The sequence below is a fragment of the Marmota flaviventris genome, chromosome 13, assembly GCF_047511675.1.
Source record: "Marmota flaviventris isolate mMarFla1 chromosome 13, mMarFla1.hap1, whole genome shotgun sequence".
NCBI lineage: Eukaryota > Metazoa > Chordata > Mammalia > Rodentia > Sciuridae > Marmota > Marmota flaviventris.
In genome coordinates, this window is record NC_092510.1 from 81787121 (window position 1) to 81802109 (window position 14989).

The 14989-nt window shown below is 40.0% G+C and overlaps 1 non-coding gene across 1 annotated transcript; it reads left to right on the forward strand.

Moving 5' to 3' along the window:
• The first annotated feature begins 4052 nt into the window (after positions 1-4052).
• On the forward strand, positions 4053-4125 carry Trnav-cac (transfer RNA valine (anticodon CAC)). Its single transcript has one exon. It is a non-coding gene; the product is annotated as a tRNA-Val (tRNA).
• The last annotated feature ends 10864 nt before the right edge of the window (positions 4126-14989 follow it).

Genomic DNA, 14989 nt, shown 5'->3' on the forward strand with positions numbered 1-14989 from the left:
ATTGGGTCTGATGTTTGCATTTCCCAGGCAATGCTCCTGCTCTTGGTCCCAGATGCTCACTTAGAGATTCCCTGTACTAGGCCATCCCTGACAAAAATGAGGCCCCTTATATCAAGGGCTTTCAAACTCAGTAGAACCCACAATAAGTATATTTCACATCATGACCCTAGCATAAATGTTATATAAATAAGCAAGTTTCATGAAATAATACTTCCCATGACTATAATAGATGCACTTAGATTTTTTTTTGTTGTTGTTGTTCTAAGAAAATGCTGCCCCATTAATTACAATTTAAGAACCATTATTAGATTATGCCCTGGCTGGATAATACATGAGTGTTTGATATATAAAAATTGTATTAGTAAAAAAGCACAACTCAGCATTAGACAACGAGGTAAGAAATAAGTTACATCTCCTTCTCTTTCCCTATTCCCATAGAAAGGCCATAATAAAAACATGGAACCTTCCACCTTTAGGCAGGTGAAGTCACAGGGAAACCTTGCTGCTGAGAGAGAGATAAAGAAGCCTGGAGTTTGCAGGGAATGCCCTTGGGCTCTGAGGTATGCACTGTTTTCTGGTTAAAATGGAAATAACAATGAAGAAAAGGACACATCTGCTTGCTTCAGCATGTGGAGAATACAAAATGCCTGGGGCTGCACGGGGAACTCCATGTGACATCTGCACATCTGGGCATGGAAGTCAATCACCTTGTTCCTCTTCTTTATAGATGCTTTCACGGATCTTCCCAGAGGGCCAGGGACTTGTGTCAGCTCTGGAGCAAGGTCCTTGGATCTCCTTTATCTAACATGCACACATTATCTGGTATGATTTCACTGTCCTCAAAGTTCATAGGTTGGAAACTTAATCCCCAATGCAACAGTGTCCAGAGGTGGGACTTTTAAGAGGCAATCAATGGATTGGTGTCATTATGAGGGGAGTGGATTTCTTCTACAAGTGGGGTTACCCTCTCTTGCCTCTGTCTCACTCATGTGTTCTCTTACCCTTCTGCCTTCCACCATGGGATGACACAGCAAGCAAGATGCCAGTACTTTGGTATTAGACCTCCTGGCCTCTAGGACAGTAAGAATAAATATATTTTCCTTATAAATTACCAGTCTGTGGCATTCTATTTTAGCAACACAAAACGGACTAAGATCCTACACAATTACATTATTAAACTTTCATACATATGAATTGACTTTTCCACGGTCACTAGATAATTTTCAAATTATCCTTCCTACAGTGTGGCCTGTGGGGACTTACTCAAAGTGCCAGACACTGTCACTCACCTTTACTAGTGCCAGTTCTGGTTCACAGTTCCCTGCTATATTGTTGTTGTTTCTGCAGCCCAGCTCTCTTAGAATAGAAAGCTCCAAGCTTCCATCCAGGCCTGGACATCTTGTCTGGCCCAGTCTGTGTCTGAGCCTCACTCAGATATCACCTGGGCTTGGGAGAATGGCGTGCATGAGGAATAGGTGGAGAGAGACAGGTTCAGATCTCAACTGGGTTCTTGCTTTAGTTGAGTCAGAGAACCTTTTTTTTTGTTTGTGGAATGCACCTAGCATACATCTGAGTCCAAAGATTTAAGGAATACCATGGGGCACAGGTCCTTCCACCTTTGCTCTGTGGCAGGGTTAGGCTAATGGGAAAGAAATGCAGTCAGACCTCCAAAAGTAATGCACAGTCTCCTCATCCCATGAACATTTCCATCTGTCCCTTCTGGGCTGGAAAGATACATAGCATCACTAAAAATATTTGTGTTTTTTGTTTAAAAAGGAAAAGAAAAAGGAGAAATAAAACTTTTTTGGGGAACCAATTTTTTTTTTTTTTTTGCATTGGAGATGAATTCAGGGCCCCTGGCACATGCCAGACAAGTATTTACCAGCAAACTACACCCTCAGTTCTTAACCAAAATCCTCTGGTAATCTCTAAGTCCAAGTCTGATTTTGAAAATTATACCTTTCATTAGCTGTATCTCACTTCCTTTGTTTTTTCTTTCTTTCTTGGTGTTGGGAATTGAACCCTGGGCTGTGTGTCTGGTAGGCAAGCACTCTGTTCTACCAGAGAGCTACACTTCCAACCTTCTAAATGGCTCTTTTTAAAATGAGGATATCCAACAAGATCATCTGAATGTTTTGTTTCATTTTTTTTCTTTTAGTATTTGGGATTGAACCCAGGGCTTTGTGCAAGGCTGTACAACTGAGTCACACTCTAGCCCTTTTTTGAAATTTTATTTCAAGACATGGTCTCACTAAGTTTCCCAGGCTGGCCTCAAACATGTGATCTTCCTGCCTCAGCCTCCAGAGCAGTTGGGATTCTAGGTGTGCACCACCACACCTGGCTGGATATGAAATCTTTTAATCTTTAATTTTGTTAAGCAGTGAGTTTAACTGGTAGAATTTAAGACCAGCATGGCACCATTATATATGCTCAACTATATTACTTTTCTTAAATCCTTGACCTCAACTTTGGCAAACATACAGCCCGGGTTCTAATACAGATTCTTCTGGGCAAAATTGAAGGAGTTATTTTACTTCATCGCGTCTGTTTTGTCCTGTGTAAGAAAATAGGCATAAACATAGTACCTTCCAGGCTGGGGATGTGGCTCAGTGGTAAATGTTCACTAGTATGCTTGAGTCCCTGGATTTCTATCTGCAGCACTGGAAAAGGAAGGAAGGAAGGAAGGAAGAGAACTACCTTGCTAGCAGGCAGTGGTGTGTCACATCTTACCAGCTCACAAGAGGCTATCGTGTATCTCTCTTCCAACTCTGTGTTTAGGGATGACACTAGCAGCTTAAAATTCTTATGTATTTACACTGCAGAAATTGGCAACCACTATGAACCACGACTTTTTCCTCCTAGAAAGCCACCTGCTAAACATTGCCCAGTACAATGATATTGACAGGATTGTTGCACAGGTTAAACCTGGTGATGAATGCAGAGGGATTACCACATTGCTTAGCACATGATATTTACATATGCAAGTATGGATGCATGTGTCAGCTCTTATCAGTCAAGTTTTGTTTTTAAATTGTCATTTTATTTTGATTTGTGTTGTTATCTTTCCTCTTTCTGGAGTCTTTTTTTTTTGGGGGGGGGGAGGGTACCAAGGATTGAACTCCAGGGCACTCAGCCACTGAGCCACATCCTCCACCCTATTTTTTATTTTAGAGACAGGGTTTACTGAGTTGCTTAGCGCCTCACTGTTGCTGAGGCTGGCTTTGAACTTGGGATCCTTCTGTCTCGGCCTCCTGAGCTGCTGGAATTACAGGCTTGTGCCACTGCGCCCAGCTTTCTGTCTGGAGTCTTTCCCAATTGAATGGTCTGGCTGTTCTCTTTGGTGGAGGTGATAATGTATGACTGGGAGTGGTTGGCAGAGGCTACTTTCTGCTAGAAAACTGAAAAACAAAGAGCATCTATTCATAGTGATAGAAGGGATGATTCAGGTGCAAAGAGAAAAGCAGAGGAGAGAGAAATGCGTGAAATTCATGGATTTCCCTTCCCTCCCTCACCTCCCCACCCCCAGTTTCTAACCTCCTATCAAGTTTTATTTTTAATGTTTGTTACAGCATTTGGTACAGAGTAGGAGCTCAATAAGTATTTGTTGAATGAACAAGTTAGCAGGTACCATTTCCCCCTACTTTGTAGCCCAGAGGATTCTAATAAAGAACACAGATCCCATTCTTTGTTAAAATCTCAGTCATTTATGGCTGGGGAAGTGTTCATCCAGAGACAACCTCATGGGGAGTACAGTCATAAGAAAGAGTCATCTTCTCTGGGCTTCAAATATCTTATTTATTTATTTATTTATTTTTGGTACCAGGGATTGAACTCAGGGGCACTTAACTGCTGAGTCACATCCCCAGCCCTTTTAAAAAATTTTTAATTTTGAGACAGGGTCTCATTAAGTTGCTTAGGGCCTCGCTAAGTTCTGTGGCTGGCTTTGGATTTAAGATCCTCTTGCCTCAACTTCCTAAGTTGGAATTATAGGCATATGCCCTGCTCAGTTTTTAAAAACATATTATAGATGATAAAAGAATTATCTAGGGGCTGGAGATATAGCTCAGTTGGTAGAGTGCTTGCCTCACATGCACAAGGCCCTGGGTTCAATCCCCAGCACCACCAAAAAAAAAAAAAAAAAAAACCAACACACACACACACAAAACAAAAGAGAAGGAATTATCTGTTTTCTGTTTTTGTGAGATTTAGAAATTATTTTTAGGAGAATTTTAGAAAGGCAGAGGAGAGAAAAATGACAGTTCAAATATAAGATGCTGTGTTGGAAAGAATTTTGTATTGCAAACAATGACTTAGTTGGTGAGAAAGTTCCATTTTGGAGCACTGTGGGATAATAAGGCATTTATTTGTTCTCTGATCACTGTGAAGAATTGCATCTTTGGAAATCTCTGGAAAACCTTGATGACCTGGCATTACTTAGCCGTGCAGGGCCTCTGTTGTGAAGGTCAAGAAAACATTGCCTAAGGAGCGAACTCAGAGAAGTGCTAAGGCTGCCTTGGAGAATGGAAATGACACAATTCTGATATTGCAACAGTTTTAAGCTACGTTGCAGTTATATTGCAATCTGGTATTCTGCTATTCAAGTGTTAGGAGAGAGAAGATAGAACTCTACCATGTTTGCTGGAAATAAAACAAACACATTTGCTGTTGCCTTTGAAAATGTCACATGTATATTTTGATTTGGTAGCAGCTTACATGAACTCTTGAATCTTCTCTTCCAATCTTTTAACATCCATTCCATAAAATTCAAAAATCTGTTTCAAACACACAAAAAGGTAAAACATTATTCAAGCATTACAAAGATGTTGAGGCTTTGAGGAATTTCTTTCCCGGTTATAAAATGAACTCCTTCATTATCATAATCTTCAAGATACTTTAAATATAAAGAATACATTAAACATTAAATTCATGATATTTTAACATTTGTCACCCTTTCAAAATTGCTTATGGCAATATTTTCCAGGTTTCTATAATTCTCCACAAAATCCCTCTTGTCTATCCCAATAATTGGAAATTCCCAATAATTGGAGTTTTTTTTGCATTGTATTGAGGACCTATTAATTCATATACATGATCTTCTAAAACCAAATGGCTTGAGTCTTCTTATTCCCTGACTTCTGTCATGTCATTGTATATAGAATTGATTCTAAGATGCACATTTCCTCTTCAAAATTTTACATCTCTTGGTTTTAATCAGAACACTTTTTAGTAATATACAAAGTAGTGGTACATTTTTAATAAGCATTTATATTTGATGAAATATGGAAGCCCCAAACCCTTACTGCTCATTATGATTTTAGCATAAATTGTATTTGGTGGTTGGAGAGAGGGAAGGGTGTATAGGTAAACAGAGGCTGGAACTGGGTGAAGGCTTGTTTCTGGTAAGGACGGTTTTGGCACCAAGAATGAGGTCAGGACTTTGGAGCAAGTGTTGGTAAAGTCCAGAACAAACTTCAGTGCTCAGTGTCCTGCAGAGAAGGTAACTATCCACACACCTGATGATTCTGCTTCCCCAGGCAGCAGCATTCTGCCAGAGGCTGTCATTTTATTTATTTCCTGAGTGTAAATTCAAGGCTTCAACTTGCTCTTGATCGCATTGACTTACCTGCTCGGCTGTGGATCCACTTACCTGCTCGGCCATGGATTCACTTGTATTACAGCAAAATGTTGTTTTGACTCTTGAGAATACAGTTACCTAGAAGTGGGTGCAGAATTTCATTATTTGTCTGAGTTGCCTGCTTTGTAACCATCTCCCTATAAATAATTCCCCCTTGGCTCTGGCCAGGGGAGGAAGCTGTCAGAAAGGATCTGCAAATGGTTTTCTTTCCTAACAGATGACTGCTGAATGATTGCTCTGGGACATGAAGGAGTTTCATAATCTGATTTTAAAGGAACTTTGTCCCTTTAGCCAAAGCTGGAATGAAATGGAGGATGGGAAAGGTTCTGGGTTCCACTTCAGTCTCTCTGTTTTTCTCATGGGAACTGGAAGAGTGGGCTTCATCATGTGGGAGCAGTGGCTCCCATTTATCCATTTATTGTACCTTCTGCCAACAATCCTCCTAAGTCTCTACCCTCTACTTTTCTGATACAGAAGTAGCTTGACATCTGAGCAAGAGACAGACACTGGTAAGGGTTGAATAAGAAGTTCGTAAGGTGTGTCTCTTCCCTGTTACTGCCACCATGCAAGTCCGGGAAGTTATCTGGACTCCCAGTGGTCTATAAGAAGATATATATATATTTTGCATATGGCAAAAGCCTTAGTGAATCTGATTATGTCTGCTTATCTTAGATTGTCTCTTACTGCAAAAAAAAAAAAAAAAAAAAAAAAAATTGAGGAATCAGAGAGTTTTGGAGCCCCAAAAGATGGGCTTCTCTTGGTGGAAACTGTTTTCATGGTGGGATGTCACAAATTCTAGGAATGCAGGGGGCAGGGAGGAGAGATGTGATATGCCTGTGCTACGCTACTTGGATAGCCATCAAGGTCAGCCAGAAGCCATAGGTGCAACAAGAGCCTCAACTGTTGTGGAGTCTGACTCTTCTTTCTTCTAGGTACCTGGAATCTAGCTCAGGGCACTCTCACCCATGCTGTCACTCAAGCCAGGAAACTGAAGCCACATTTAAAAGAATTCATATACATTCAAAACCATGCAAAGATTATAATTGTACAGCTTGGAAAATTATTACAAAGCACACTATGTAGTCACACCCCACATCAAGGTATATTTAGACACCCCTGCCCTGTCATTTCCCAAGCTCAAACGCAATTTCTACTCTGAATTTTTCACAATGAATAGGTTTTATCTGTTTATGAACTTTTACAAATGAAATTCTCTAGTATGTGTTCTTGCATCTGGTTTCTTTCACTCAATGTGATACTCAGGAGATTTATCTTTGTAGCAGCAGTACATTTATTTTTCAGTATTCCATTGCAGGAATGTAACACTTTTATCCATTTTGGCTATGACAAATGATGCTTCTGGGGACATTTTTGTTCCTATCTTTGTGAGAAATCTTTTGGGGCACATAAGAACCCATTTGTGGTATATCTGAAAGTGGAATTATAGGATTCTACTTTCGTAGAAACTACCCAAATTATACTCCATAGACTTTCAAATTATGCTCTACTAGCTAAGGAGGAAGGTTCTCATTGCTCCATAGCCTGGACAGCACTTGGTATTTGCCAATCTTATTCATGTCAGTCATTCTGGTGGCTTTAGGTGACATCAACTTTGCCACATAATTCCATGGATGTTACCTTTGCCCACTTTTACCTGAATTTTAGTAACAGCTCTATAATTTGTCTCCTGTCTTATTTCTCAAAATCTCCTCTCCTTCCTGAAGCTCAAAACCACAAATCCACTCATGCCATCCTTCTTTGTAAACTTCCTCAACACTTCCCCATCACCATCAAATCCAAGCTTCTTAAAAGGTCTCTTTGATTTTATCCTGTCTACCTCGCTGTCCCTCCCCCTACCACAGACTCTCAACTCTAACACACTTCAGAGTTAGATGCGTTTGTTCATTAAACAAATACAGTTTGACTATCTCATATCTGAAATGCTAGGGCCCCGGAAGTGTCTCCGATTTCATATTTTTGGATATTTGCCCATACATAATGAGATATCTTGCAGATGCGACCCAAGTCTAATGACAAAATTCATTTACATCTTGTGTATATCTCATACGCATAGCCTGGAGATAACTCAATACAATATTTTTAATAATTTTGTGCATGGAACCAAATTTGTGTACATTTGACGCACCAGATTTGTGGCTTATGGGAGCACTCAAAAAATCTCAGATGTTTTGGATTTTGGATTTTTGGGTTTTTAAAAAGAAAAACTGTATTTAATGAGTGCCTACTATGAGCTGGATATATCGTGAACAAAACAGACACAATCCTGCAGGAGCTCAGAGGCTAGTGATAATTTTATCATTATATTGTTATTCAAATAATTTCTGACACATACCCATGCTATTTTCTAACACTCTGCTTCTTCCCATCTTTTCTCAGTTGCTAATATAAAAAAAAATTTTAGATGCTGATGGACCTTTATTTTACTCATTTATTAATATGCAGTGCTGAGAATCAAACCCAGTGACTCACACATGCTAGGCAAGTGCTCTACCACTGAGCCACAACCCCAGCCCCTTAGTTGCTAATCTTATCCAGCCTTCATGGTGGTTGAACATGAACTCATGGCATCGTCTCTGAACTTTTTCATTATCATCCCATGGTACTCTGTACATTCCATGATTAAATAATTGACTTTGTCATCTGTGTGTTCCACCAGAGCAAGGATGGACACTAACTCTTATTTTCCCCCCATATTTTTGGTTTCTAGTTTAGAACCTTACAGAATAGGCACTGCATTAATAGGGTTTAGCATAAGTTATTCCATATTAATTTCTGGTTATTGAAGTATGAGTATGAGATTCTCAGTAGCATTAAATTTCAGGGATTAGGTACCAATTGTCTTATTCTTTCTTTGTCCAATTTATCAATATTACATTTGTGTCTCCCTATTGACTAATAGACATTGCATACACAGGAGCTTAATAAATGCAGCTAAGAAATGAGAAACAGCTACTGACAAGAACTTATTTTATAAGTAACCTTCTTTTGAACATATGCAGTTTTCCTTGGATAGTGTGGGAATTGGTTACCATGGATAAGAAAAATACATGTATGATCAAGACCCTTATATTAATGGACTGACATTTCCATATAACTTACGCATGTACTCTCATACACTTTAAATCTTCTCCAGATTACTTATAATTTTATAATTATGTGTTATTATAATTACTTATTGTATTTTAATTACTTTGTGTTATTATAATTACTTATAATAACACAAAGTAAATACTTGTTATAATGTATTTTTGAGGGAATAATGACCAGAGGAAAAAAGTTTGTATATGTTCAGTACAAATGCAATTTTACTCCAAATACTTATGATCTGTCATTAGTTGAATCCAAGAATGTGGAACACGTGGATATGGAGGGCCAACTGTATAAGGTAGATAATTAGTTTGTGAACTGTGCCCAGAGTGTTTTCTCATTTTAAGCTGATGCTAGGCTGTGCCTCTCAAAGGCACACGCCCATTGGAAGCATTAGTTAAGTGTGTTTATGTCTCTTCTTGCCTTTATTTTTTATGCACAGCTGCTACCCCAAGAATGACTGCTAATGAGAGCTATGAATGCCAGTGTCCAGAGACCAATGGGACAGAGGGAAGCCGTTCATGAACAGAGTACCACCCAAGCCCAAGAAGCAAGTTTTAAAAATCTTTTATTATAGACCTTTTCAAACACATACAAAAATAGAGTACTGGGATGACCCCTACCCCACCATTTATCTATCATCAAAGTTCAACCAGAGGCAGTTTTCTGAAGGTCAAAGGCATTCGGTCACCTACAAAAAGTCTGTTCCTGTTACTGAGAAAATACAAAGAGGCTGGAGACAGTGGAACTTCCTAACATATGAATTTCTGAGAGTAAAAATTAGACTTCAGAGTCTGACTAATGATGCATTCATAGAATAATTAGAAGAAAATGTCTTGGCCAGTTGATATGCAATTTTGGTTGAGTGAATACTGAAGTTATATATCTGGACCAGCTACGCAGTCCAAATCAATCTCGTCATTTTCCCAGACATCTGTACTTAGCTAACAACAACAGCAAATCCTGAGGCATCAGCAACAACAACAGCAGCAGCAAACAAAGTAGCACAGAACCACCAACCCACACAAGACATTTTTGGGGGATGGCTGTAGAAGTGTTTGTACATACAATTTCATCATTTATAATAATATATTATTTTAGAAGGGTTTACTAAGGCATTCAATATTATGAATAAGATGGAAGAGATGAGAAGTTTTCAAATTATCTCCACCATCTGCTAAGAGGTGGGCAGTGGTGCTATTTGATCCACTTCTTCCCCAGAACCATCTGCATAACGTCAACCCAGTATTTGAAGGCTTCCCCTTGACTTTTCACAACACCCAGGGCAGGCCTTGCAAATGCAAGAAACTCAGTGAAGGTTTTTGGAGTTGAGCTAAATCCTAACAAGAGGGAAGCTTGAATGTATGCACCCAATTTCAAGAAAAGAGCTCATAGAAACAAGCTGTTAATCGCCCCCTTATCTATAATAGCCATCTTTTCAACATGTTCTCATAGTAAGAAGTCAGGAAAATACTAATTTATTTTCCTTTTCTTGTTGCTGGTTTAGAAAGTTCTTACATATTTGACTCTTTGAGCATTGCTGGCATAAATAATGGTAGAAGTGCTTTTCTTCTTCTGTGTTAGATTCAGGTTCAAACTTCATTGATACCGGGCCAGATAATACCTATTTCATGATTCATAGGCTACTCAAATTTGCTGTTGTAATTTGAATGTGAACAATTGGGTGTGGCTGGGTTCCACAGGTCCCAGGGTCTGATTTGGCCCTCAGGCCAAACTTGTCCTGGGCCTGCAATTGAATGGTTGACATGCAGCTTGAGGGCCACGTTCTCAGCACAGTGTGGTTTTCCACAGAAGGGGAAAGGAGGAGTGGATCTGATGTTGTGAGAATTCATCTCAGGCCACACAGAGAATAGGAAAAGTGATTTGGGACTCTGGCCGGAGGAGATGTCTTCTGCCTGCTGGAAATGTGAGATGGAACTTTGTTCTCAAGCACAAATGTGGCTATAGGGGCTCTTCCTTCAATGGCCTAAACCCCTGTTCTCATGTTTCCACTGAAAACATCAGCTCAGATGCCTTCTTTCTACATGGTTCCACATGCCTGCTTTCTACATCCCTCCTCTTTCTCCCAAATTCAGGGGCGAGCATGTCTTTTAAGCCTAGGTGAAGGAGTGAGCTCATGTCTGTTCTCTCTCTTTCGGGAGATACTCTGCTCAGGTGAGCTTTCCTCAGAGTCCCTTTGGACAGCTTTCTTCAGAGGGGTCTGGAAGTCTCTCATGCCTTTCCTCACATTAGGGTTTTGACAATTTTGCAAAGCAGTGATATCTCTTTTACCTGGGCAGTAAGCTTCCCCTCTGCAGCCCCAGATTCTCCCATGGGCAAGTCATCTCAAGGTCAAGGCTTCAAGAGAACTGTAGGCAGTCTGTTGAGAAGAGTTCCAGCTATGTTCTTCAGTGAGCACAATTGAGCGTCATGACTATTTATAATAAAAGTGATGTTTTAATGGCCTGCATGACACCTTCTGAAAGAAGAACAAACGCTGGTGATCTGGCTGCTTCCTCTTGCAAGTGTTCAAGAGAATCCTGACTAACCCCTCACCAGTTCCCAGGAGTGTGGCTCTCCAAGTGTGGTATTCGTGATCAATGACTTTGAAATGATGCACCATGCCACTCTGGCTTGTCAACTTGTTTCACAAAACATCATTATTGATGATGTGCACCTGGACTGACTGTTGTGGTCTTGAATTTCCTATTGCCATGACTGGTTGTGTAGGGATGGTTATATAGTAAGACATATTCATGGAGCAAGCACATCCCCCGCCCTGCCCCCACTATCACATAAAGGGGGACTACTGTAAAAATAGAATACTGTGTTAAAAGAACCAGCCAAGGTGCCCCATCTGGAAAAGTAGAGCAGAATGAACTTATTTACCACAATGTATCTTCTTAGAACATGGTGTGATGTTCTAGATAAAAACATTAAGGAGTACAGCAGAAAGGGAAAAGCCTTTTTGATTACCCGAAATTTGTTGTGGTTTTCTCCTAAAATGGTGTGGCTCGTGTTGTATCCCAGCTGCTCTTCTAACCTCTATGTGAACATTTCCAGCAACCAAGAAATGCCCATAAACCACCATGGGTCATTGCAAATGGCTTCATTTGTTTTCATTTTTTGAAGTTTTGTCTTTTGATTTATATACTTTAAAAATAATTGAAATGAACATGAATCAGGGCAAAATAAAATAATGAAAACATAAAGGATGATGTGATGTGGGAATGTCTAGGAATATCAGGAAACTGAAGGACAGGGAGGCTACTGAATTCAATCAGAAGAGAGGATCCTGAGATCCTTGGAAATAATGGCAAAAGAGAAATGCAAAGACTTTTTTGTTCTAATGAAAGGAAGTGGATCATATTTCCAAGGGAGGTGAATAATCTCCTAACTCTGTGCTCTAGGAGGAATTATCATAAGGCTTTTATGCCATGCACATTTGAAAGCGTATAATGGACAGTGGCTCTTTGCCAGATATTTTACCAGAAATGTGAGGACATTTCTAGTAACAGTCCTTAATAGAAACTCCACTCTAGGGGTTTAAAAAAAAAAACAGATAAATAGAACGTAATTGCTTCAATAAATCCATTTCCAGTTGTGCTGTCCCAGATGAAGGATGAAACACATTTATGGAGTTGGTTCCAAAGAAGTGAATTTAATTTTTCTCTACCCCCAGGAAGATAGTGGATGTCAATGAAAGATTTCCTAGTCAGTTCTATTGCAAGGGAAAGGAAATTCACATGAATGAATCTTTTTACCTGGCCACCCCAAATCTTCTCTGGTTCTAGGGGCTTTCTTTTCAGAGCACTATGAGGTAGAACTGGGGGAGGGCTTCAGCGGTGTCAAGGTTTAACTGAAGCTCTTGATGCAACAGTAGAAGTGAGGATCTGCAGAACCTACAGTGCTGCTCAGACGCAGGGATATCTCTTTAGGATCTTTCCTCCCTTTTTATGACTCTTGTCTTTTGCATAGAAGATGAACATTTTTTTTTTGTCAAACAGTTTCATTATTGCAATTTTTACTGGAGTTTTAAAAATGATATCTAAATTGATCCAGGTATGAGTACATCAGGAGACACGATTACAGGTGCAAACAAAATTTAGAAGTGGACTCATTTGTACATTGCAAGTTCAGCTAATGGTATTTTCTAGTAGTTATCCAGCAAGTAAATAAAAATTTTGAGATCTTGGTGCTATATTTTGAATCTTAAGTATCTCCAAAGGTCTATGCAGTAAATGGTGGCACTGTCAGGAGGGCTTGTAGCCTTCAGGGACAGGATGGAAGGTCTTCAGGTCATAGGGGGTATGTCCTTGAAAGGGACTGGGGGACTCTGGCCCCTTTCCTTTTATCTTTTTTGCTTTCCAGCCATGATATGAGTGACTATTCTCTGCCATGTGCTCCCTACCACCATGTATCTCAAAAGCTATGAGCTACAGGAACTGAAATCTCCAAAACCATGAGCCAAAATAAACTTGAGTTGATTATCTCAGGTATTTGTTATTATAACAGAAAGTTCACTAACATTCATGATCTGGGAGTGCCGGCATTTTGTTCCATTAATTCAAGAGATCCGTCTGTACCCTTTAGAGACCTTTTAAGATATACTTGTTTTTAAGAGTATCCCATCCTTAGAGGGGGCTTTCCAACCTCCATACAGAGCTGAGACCAAATAGGGCCAAGCCTTTGCTCAGAAGAATGGCTAATATCTGCTCAACAGTCTAGATACAGAGTAAGTTGGGAACTGAGAGTCTTGTATCATCATAAAATGGGAATAAAATCTATTGAGGGGCAGCAGCCACCAAGCAATAACATCTACAGAAGGAGTGAAAACAGAGCACTGTACTGAGCCAGACGGAAACTTGCACTGAATTAGATGGGAACAAGACCAGGAAGGAAGGCAGAGCCAGAGTGAGATGTAGGCAAAAAACAAACATTCACTCATGCATTCATCTGCTTACTCATTTGTCTCACATAGAACATTTTCTCTCCACCCAAGGTTCTTCTAGACACCAGGCTTTCAAATCAGATCTGAACGACTCCAAGTGCTTGGAGTTGAGATCTGAGTCAAATAGAAAAGGGCAGGGAACAGTGGCTTGAGTCAAAGACTTACGGAGATATCTAAATGCCAGACTTGAGCACAAGGGTTTAGTGGTGATTCTGGAGGCAACGGAGGGGGGAAGACAGCACATTCTAAATAAGGAAATGATATACATGGAGCTGGGCAGGAGTTTATGTGGAGAAGAGAACAAAGTTATAGAGTTACAGCTTGGGAGTAAAAGGGCTGTTGCATTTGTCTCAGTAAAAGGTATTTATGGCTTGAACTAGAAGTAGGGATGCAATTGCTAAAGTGGAGAAGGTAGGAGGAGAAGAGGTTAGAACTTTGAGAAGCACTTTTGTTGGAATCCAGAGGAGACAAGCCAGACGAGAGCTTGGGGAAAGATTCAGAGATAGAAGCCCAAAGAGGAAAGACATTTCCAGAATATTCCAGCTGGTTCGTTAACTGTGCTTTTGTGTAACCCAGAAATATAAGGATGGAGGAATGGCTATTTCAATTAGATGTATGGAAAGAGATGGTGACATTAAGGAATGATAGATGAGGGAATGTGTGGAAAATAAAAAATGGAAATATTAAATGTATTCTACTCTTTCAAGAATTAGAACAGGAAATGAAGGAGACCAGTTTAAGAGAACATCAAATATATACATGAGAATTTTTTTGGTTGCAAGTGACAGAAAATCCAACTCAATGTTCCTCTATCTGCAGATACCCTATGGGGTATCTCAGACTTCAGGCATGGACAAATGCAGTGTTCAGTTAATGCCATGAGCATCTGTTGGCGTGAGTGACTCCGCTGCTTTCCTCTATGGTGGCTTCCTTTTCAGATTTCCTTATGGTAACAAGCTAGTTGTCATAGTTTCAGTTCCTTCTCTTCCCAAATTCAACCCCAGTGATATCAAGGGGGAGACTTTGACCTACTGTTCGAGCATAGGTCCTGGAATCAGCTCTGGTTTGTCTTGTTTTGATTGGCTTGACTAGAACCCAGGGCCCATTCCTGATGGAAATGGTCTAAACCTAGAGATGAAGTCCCCAGGGAGCACCTGGGCCAGGATGGAAAAGGACATTGCTCCTTGAAAGAAAATCAGAGATCTGCTGATAGATATGGAAAATGGAGGCCAGATGGCACAAACACAAGTCCAAACTCCAACTTTGAAATAGGGTAACTGAAGGATAGAGTCCTG